Source organism: Entelurus aequoreus, linkage group LG14 (assembly GCF_033978785.1).
Source record: "Entelurus aequoreus isolate RoL-2023_Sb linkage group LG14, RoL_Eaeq_v1.1, whole genome shotgun sequence".
In the NCBI taxonomy this organism is placed as follows: domain Eukaryota; kingdom Metazoa; phylum Chordata; class Actinopteri; order Syngnathiformes; family Syngnathidae; genus Entelurus; species Entelurus aequoreus.
Genome location: NC_084744.1, coordinates 51,732,931 through 51,741,610, shown reverse-complemented (window position 1 = coordinate 51,741,610; position 8,680 = coordinate 51,732,931). Strand labels below are relative to the sequence as shown.

General features: G+C 33.7%; 1 long non-coding RNA gene across 1 annotated transcript in view; it reads left to right on the top strand.

Annotated features, from left to right (window-relative positions):
- Positions 1 to 8,680, top strand: part of LOC133665434 (uncharacterized) — a 42,989-nt gene that overhangs the window by 10,320 nt on the left and 23,989 nt on the right. Inside the window, exon 2 of the long non-coding RNA XR_009828743.1 lies at positions 4,618 to 4,730. This is a non-coding gene — a long non-coding RNA (uncharacterized LOC133665434). The remainder of the gene's footprint in view (positions 1 to 4,617; positions 4,731 to 8,680) is intronic.

Here is an 8,680-nt window from a genome sequence, read left to right as displayed (position 1 = left end):
CCTTACTTCCTTTCAGATTATAATTAATTTCTCTTTTGACTTGAATTTTTTATTTTTTTTTTCATAAAGAAATACAATCATGTGTGCTTATGGACTGTATACCTGCAGACTGTATTGATCTATATTGATATATAATGTATATATTGTGTTTTTTATTTTGATTTAATAAAAAATAAAAAAATTAAAACAATTTATTTTTTTTATTTTTTTTATTTCTTGCGCGGCCCGGTACCAATCGGTGGTTGGGGACCACTGCTGTAAAGCACCATTGGCCGCTAAACAGGCCCAGAGCATAATACTACCACCACCATGATTGACGGTAGGCCTGGGATTAAAGGCCTCACCTTTTCTCCTCCAAACATATTCTGGGTATTGTGGCCAAACAGCTCAAATTTTGTTTCATCTGATCACAGAACTTTCCTCCAGAAGGTCTTATCTTTGTCCAAACTTTAGACGAGCCTTAAGGTGTCGCTTCTGGAGCAAGAGCTTCCTTCTTGCATGGTAGCCTCTCAGTCCATGGCGATGCAAAACATGCTTGACTGTGGACACTGACAACTGTGTTCCAGCAGCTTCCAATTCATTGCAGACCTGCTTTTTGGTGGTTCTCGGTTGACTCTTGATCATCTTGACCAATTTTCTCTCAGCAGCAGGTGATAGTTTGCGTTTTCTTCCTGATCGTGGCAGTGACAAAACTGTGCCATGCACTTTATACTTACCAACAATTGTCTGCACAGTTGCTGTTGGGACCTTAAGCTGCTTTGAAAGTGACTTTCCTTACTTGTTCAAGTCAATGATTAGTTTTTTCAGATCTGTGTTGAGTTCCTTTGACTTTCCCATTGTTGCGTTTGTAACCGAGTCTAATGACTGCATCACATGAGCCCTACTTAAATGGGCTCAGACAAGTCAACAGGTGTCATAATCACTCACATCAAGTTAAGAGGCCATGCCATGAAGCTTGTTTGATTTGATTGTAACTTTTCTACATCACCAAAATTGATAATGTATGTTGCTGTATGTATACTTTTCACCCAGCAGACTTGGTCACATTTTCAGTAGACCCATAATAAATTCTTAAAAGAACCAAACTTCATAAATGTTTTTTGTGACCAACAAGTATGTGCTCCAATCACTCTATCACAAAAAAGTAAGAGTTGTAGAAATGATTGGAAACTCAAGACAGCCATGACATGATGTCCTTTACAAGTGAGGACAGCTACACTATATAGACCAGGGGTGTCCAAAGTTTTTCCACTGAGGGCCGTAAATTGAAAAATTAAAGCATGCGGGGGGCCATTTTGATATTTTTCATTTTCAAACCATAACAAAATATATGGATTTTTTTTTTTTACCTTTAGGGCTCCCGGGGACCATAAAGGGTCTCAGTCATTAAAATGTTAAAAATAAGTCAAATTATTATTATTTTTTAATTATTTAACGCTTACAGTACATCTCTATATCAACTTCATGTTGATATGAAGTAAAAAAAAAAATAATTAAAAAATGGTTTTATGCCTTTTTTGGTCATAGACAACTTTGTTTTTTATAGTAAAACTGAAATATGCAGTATTTAGTAATTAGAAGCATAAAAGATCAATAATGCAGTACACCATTGATTTTAATTCACTATTATTTTTTGAGTAATCACAGTGTAAAGATAAATACAATCCCACTCCAAAAGGTGCCCCACTCATACAGTAATACATTTGTATTAGTTTTTGTTTTTTTAAACTTTCAACACTTAAGTTACGAGATCAACTTCAGATATATCTGTCGATTTTGCGTTTAAACTATTATTTTGTTTGTTTTATGGTCTTTTGTCAAATAAAACTTTGATTTTTTTATATGGCAACCACACAATATATGCAATATTTTTTCCACATAAAACTTTTTAAAGTAAAGTTTTTGAAGTATTTGGAGCCTTGAAAATAATTAATTATAACATTGATTTTTTTTGTAAATTTTTTTTTTTGAGCAAAGGAAAAAAAAACAGCCTACATGACAGCTTTGTGTCAACATTGCAACTTTTTCTCGTTAGATTTCACCTCAGTCCACTTTTTAAAATGTATTTTTTTTTATTTTTGCGATAGCATTTCCAGAATGTGCGGCGGGCCGGTAAGCAATTAGCTGCGGGCCGCACTTTGGACACCCCTGATATAGACATTTCAACTGCACATGTACCAAAAAGAACCACTAGATGGCATCAAAAGCAAAGCAAACTAAATGCTGATTAGTGTATGTAAAAGGAATGTGGACACAGGAAGTGTGTCTGTCTTTATACCCCTCTGCCCCCCCATGTTTACACATTCCCAAAGTAACTCTTTAAGTGCTTGAATCCTCTCTCATACACCAAGCATTGCTTCTTCTTTGCAAACAAAAGAACGAGGTGGTGCCTGCCATGACAGCACAAACGTTAGTTTTTGGCCCGCAAGCAATCCCAGATGTGTGTCACCCTCCTGGCATGTTAAGATAATTAGCTTCCTTAGAATCGTTTTGCTCTCAAGTGGAATGTTCCACAGTGGGATAAAAGGCTTCACAGCTAAGGCGTGTTTGATTTTTTTGTATACTTATAAGCACGGCTGCACATACTGTAATGATATGTCTTTAAATAAACTGTCGTTAAACGTGGACGACACCTTTTGTGCTGCTTATCCACCCTCACGGGTCACAACATTAGGCACACTTGTATGTATTCATAAAAATTAAAAAAAAGTCTGATCAATGTGATTAATGATCAAAACATCCCAGCTCTGTGTTGACAAAGCAAATTAGTTTAATTTCCAATAACACATCTCATAAGAAATGATGGTTATGATTATTCGGGTCATTAAAAAGCATTAAAAGTCATCAAATGGATTTGCGAAAATTACTCTGAATGGCATTAAAAGGCATTAAATACGATGTCTAAAGGCATTTTAAAAAAATGCATGCGATTGCAATTGGCAACAAAAAAACAACAAAACAAACCCAGTTTTTCCAATTAGGAAAAAACTACACTTCAAGATTTTTGCTAACAGATTGAAAGTCCGTTTTATGTTTTACGTTTGTTTACATATTCAGGATAATTATGTTATTGAGCTTCCATTTACAATAGTAAAAATACTACACTAATGAAAAATATGTTTATTGCATTTGAAATAATTTCTTGCAGTATTATTATATATATATGTTACGATTACATTAGTGCTTAATTTGGCCACGTTTAATGTAAACATTTAACTATTCCAGGTGATTGTTGTCAAATGCTTACAAGTTTGTCTATACAGACAATTGTATGCTTTTGACTATGTATAATAACTATCTGCATTGTTAAAAAAAAAATTAAGTTGCATTAACAAGTATTAAATTAGACTTGTTGATACCTACAGAAGCCCTGTTATTATATTGGTTGAAGTTCACTGCGAAGTTTCCAATATTTAAACACCCTTATTGTTGCATGTATATGTATGTATATGTGTGTGTGTGTGTGTGTGTGTGTATATATACAGTATATGTATATATATATATATATATATATATATATATATATATATATATATGTGTGTATATGTGGGGGGGGGGGTTTTGTCATAAAAAAATACAATCGTGTGCTTACGGACTGTATCCCTGCAGACTGTATTGATCTATATTGATATATAATGTAGGAACCAGGAATATTAATAACAGAAAGAAACAACCCTTTTGTGCGAATGACTGTGAATGAGGGAGGTCTTTTGGGTTGTTGCACAAATTGTAAGTGTATCTTGTGTTTTTTATGTTGATTTAATACAATTTTTTTTTTTAAAGTATTGATTTTTTTATTATTTATTTCTTGCGCGGTACCGGTACCGGTGGTTGGGGATCACTGATCTACAGTATAATGCAAAGCTGACTGTTTATAGCATTTTTTTTTTTTATAATTAAAAAAAATATCAATATGGGCCCTGCATACTTTGACTTTTCAGTATGTGGCTCCTGGTGGAAAAAGTTTGGACACCCCTGAACTAAAGTATCAAAAGTACTGATATTTTGATTTGAGAATTGATATTAGAGCATAAAAATCTTGTATTTGCGAAAATTACTCTAAATGGCATTAAAAGGCATTAAATAAGATGTCTAGAGGCATTTTAAAAAATGTATGCAACTGCAATTGGCAACAAAAAAACAACAAAACAAACCCAGTTTTTCCAATTAGGGAACATCTACACTTCAAGATGTTCAATTTTTATTGAAGTGCAATTTGTATTGCAGTATTTCAGTATCAATCGGCACATCACTAATTTTGGTTTTCCCCAGATAGAAAATCTTGTTTAAAGAGTCTGCAACATTTTTAGAATAAAATACTTATTTCTAGCTTCAAAGTTCATTTCTAGATAATCTTAATTTAGGAAGTCTTGTCAAGTGAAATTATCCATCTGCATGCACAGATCATTTTACTAGGTTTTAGTATTTTTTAACTCATATTTTGTCATCTCTTTTTTTGCAGTGTAGTAGTATAATGATTCCGTGCAGAATATGTGTTAATACACACAAAAAATGATGGTGAAGAACTTTATCATGCAAATCTTTTGGATTGTGCATCATTTTTTAAACAACTAGAAGTCTTCAAAAGGTTTATTTTGGGGCTTTTTTTTTTCACAGTTTGTGGGGGAAGAGGGAGCCTGAGCAGGCAGAGGATTTCACAGCTAAGACGAGGGTTTCCGAGAAACCACCTGACTCGCTGCCCTTTGCTCAGGAGGAGACGCCCCCTGCTGGTGAGCGCGAGCAGCGGCAGGTCATGTGATTTAGCAGAAACGAAGACGTTCAGAGAATGAGCTCCCCGGCAGTTTTATTGCAGCGCTGGAGCACGTACGCGCTCAAGTGATGATGTCGTGTTGGCCACAACGCTGGGGTCAAAGGTCACGGCGGGGTTTGATAGCCCGGCCAACATCTTTCATTTGATCGAGTTCATCAAACAACACATGCACTTTAAAGATTGTTTATATGAACCGGTTTTGCAGGTTTTCTCTGTCGTTTTTTGATGGCATGTCTGCTGCCACCCTGCACCGTGGGCACACCCACCACTGACGTGCAATTTTCCTTTCCGCGTAGTATTGTTATTGTATTTCTTTGACCGACCTGCTTCAGCGCAGAAATATTCAACTGGCAACCACAACAAGGACTAAGTAAAGTCATATCTAACAATGACTCCACTGGGATCATGATAAAGAAAAACATGTTCAACATGTTTATTTGTATTTTTCATGCATGTTTATTTTGTTTATGTTCTGTTGCATTGCTCTTGTGGCCAATTGTTACGCATATAAGATGATTTCAATATAGTAGAAAATTCCCAGGGGAGTTTTGATGGGCTTGCTGTCTGTGCTGTGAACCTCTTAAGTTAAAAAGGTAGCATAAAACGTTATAATGGGAACAATTAGTATACTTGCAAGATGGAGACATGTCCCAAAACCCATGAATTTTAAATTAAATATTATATAATTTTTTAAAATTAATAAATATATAAATATAAATATATTATATAATTAAATTTAATGATCAAATTAAGCTAAAATGCTAGCATAAAACGTTGCAATCTCTTAATGTTAGCATGATAACATAGGACGAGTTACTTCTAAGATGGTGGCTCGTATCGAAAGCCACGATTTTAATGTTTACACGGACACAATTTGCGAAAAAATGCTAGCATAAAAGGTTAGCATGCTAACATAGTAAAAGTTGACAAACCCGTAAGATGGCGCTACGAGTCAAAATCCACGATTTTTAGGTTCATACGGATAAAATATGCAAAAATGCTAGTATAAAATGGTAACATGCTAATATGGGAGAAGTTAGCATACTCCCAAGATGGCGCCATTTTAGGCTTATACAAATGAAATTAGTAAAAATGCTGGCATAAAATGTTAGCATGCTAATGTAAACATAAGAAACATTAGTGTACTTCTAAGATGACACCAAATATTGCAAGTTATGATTTTTAGGTTTATACGAACACAATTCGCAAAAAGGCTAGCATAAATTGTTAGCATGATAACATAAGAAACATAAGCATACTACTAAGATGGCGCCAAGTATTGAAAGTCCTGTTTTTTGGGTTTATAGGTATGAAATTTTGTAAAAATGGTAGCATGCTAATATGGGAGAAGTTAGCATACTTCTAAGATGACGCCAAGTATCAAAATCCATGATTGTTCGGTTTAAACATACAAAATTAGCTAAAATGCTAGTGTAAAGCATTAGCATGCTAAAGTTAGCACCATGCAAAATGATTTCAATATATGGCACAATACATGTTTTTTTTTTTTGGACAGTTTGTGGCCATTTTTTACGCATATAAGATGATTTCAATATAGTAGAAAATTCCCACGGGAATTTTAAAGGGCCTGCTGTCTGTGCTGTGAACCTCTTACGTTAAAAAGGTAGCATTAAACGTTAGTATGTTATAATGGGAACAATTAGTACACTTGTAAGATGGAGAAATGTCTCAAAACCCATGAATTTTAGGTTTAAATGATCAAATTAAGCTAAAATGCTAGCATAAAACGTTGCAATCTCTTAATGTTAGCACGATAACATAGGACGAGTTACCTCTAAGATGGTGGCTCGTATCGGAAACCACGATTTTAATGATTACACGGACACAATTTGCGAAAAAATGCTAGTATTAAAGGTTAGCATGTTAACATAGTAAAAGTTAACAAACTTGTAAGATGGCGCTAAGAGTCAAAATCCATGATTTTTAGGTTTATATAAATAAAATTTGCAAAAATGCTAGTATAAAATGTTAACATGCTAATATGGGAGAAGTTAGCATACTTCCAAGATGGCGCCATTTTAGGCTTATACAAATGAAATTAGTAAAAATGCTGGCATAAAATGTTAGCATGCTAATGTTAACATAAGAAACATTAGCATACTTCTAAGATGACACCAAGTATTGAAAGTTGTGATTTTTAGGTTTGTACGAACACAATTCGCAAAAAGGGTAACATGATTTGTTAGCATGATAACATAAGAAACGTAAGCATACGTCTAAGATGGCGCCAAGTATCAAAAGCCCATATTGTTAGGTTTATACGGATGACATTTTGTAAAAATGCTAGCATAAAATGTTAGCATGCTAATATGGGAGAAGTTAGCATACTTCTAAGATGGTGCCAAGTATCCAAATCCATGATTGTTCGGTTTAAACATAGAAAATTGACTAAAATGCTAGTGTAAAGCATTAGCATGCTAACGTCAGCACCATGCAAAATGATTTCAATATACGCCACAATAAATGTTTGTTGTTTTTGTACAGTTTGTGGCCAATTGTTACGCATATATTGTGGAAAATTCCCACGGAATTGTGTCTGTTAGCACAGACACAATTTGAAAAAAAATGCTAGTATAAAAGGTTAGCATGCTAAAATAGTAAAAGTTAACAAACTTGGAAGATGGCGCTAAGAGTCAAAATCCATTATTTTTAGGTTTACATAAAGAAAATTTGCAAAAATGCTAGTATAAAATGCTAACATGCTAATATGGGAGAAGTTCGTATACTTCCAAGATGGCACCAAGTATCAAAAGCCATGAATTTTAAGTTTATAAAAATGCTAACATAAAATGTTAGCATGCTAATGTTAGCATTATAACATAAGAAACATTAGCATACTTCTAAGATAACACGAAGTATTGAAAGTTATGATTTTTAGGTTTATACGAAAAAAATTAGCAAAAAATGCTAGTATAAAATGGTAACATGCTAATTTGGGAGAAGTTGGCATACTTTCAAGATGGCGCCAAGTATCAAAAGCCATGGATTTTAGGTTCATACAAATGAAATTTGTAAAAATGCTGGAATAAAACGTTAGCATGCTAAAATAGTAAAAGTTAACAAACTCGTAAGATGGCGCTAAGAATCAAAATCCATGATTTTTAGGTTTATATAAAGAACATTTGCAAAAATGCTAGTATAAAATGCTAACATGCTAATATGGGAGAAGTTCGTATACTTCCAAAATGGCACCAAGTATCAAAAGCCATGAATTTTAAGTTCATAAAAATGCTGGCATAAAATGTTAGCATGCTAACATTAGCATGATAACATAAGAAACATTAGCATATTTCTAAGATGACACCAAGTATTGAAAGTTATGATTTTTAGGTTTATACGAATAAAATTTGCAAAAAATGCTAGTATAAAATGGTAACATGCTAATTTGGGAGAAGTTGGCATACTTTCAAGATGGCGCCAAGTATCAAAAGCCATGGATTTTAGGTTTATATAAATTAAATGAGTAAAAATGCTAGCATAAAAGGTTAGCATGCTAATATAGTAAAAGTTAACAAACTTGTAAGATGGCGCTTAGAGTCAAAATCCATGATTTTTAAGTTTATATAAAGAAAATTTGCAAAAATGCTAGTATAAAATGTTAACATGCTAATATGGGAGAAGTTAGTATACTTCCAAAACGGCACCAAGTATCAAAAGCCATGTATTTTAAGTTTATAAAAATGCTGACATGAAATGTTAGCATGCTAACATTAGCATGATAACATAAGAAACATTAGCATACTTCTAAGATGACACCAAGTATTGAAAGTTATGATTTTTAGGTTTATACGAATAAAATTAGCAAAAAATGCTTGTATAAAATGGTAACTTGCTAATTTGGGAGAAGTTGGCATACTTTCAAGATGGCGCCAAGTACCAAAAGCCATG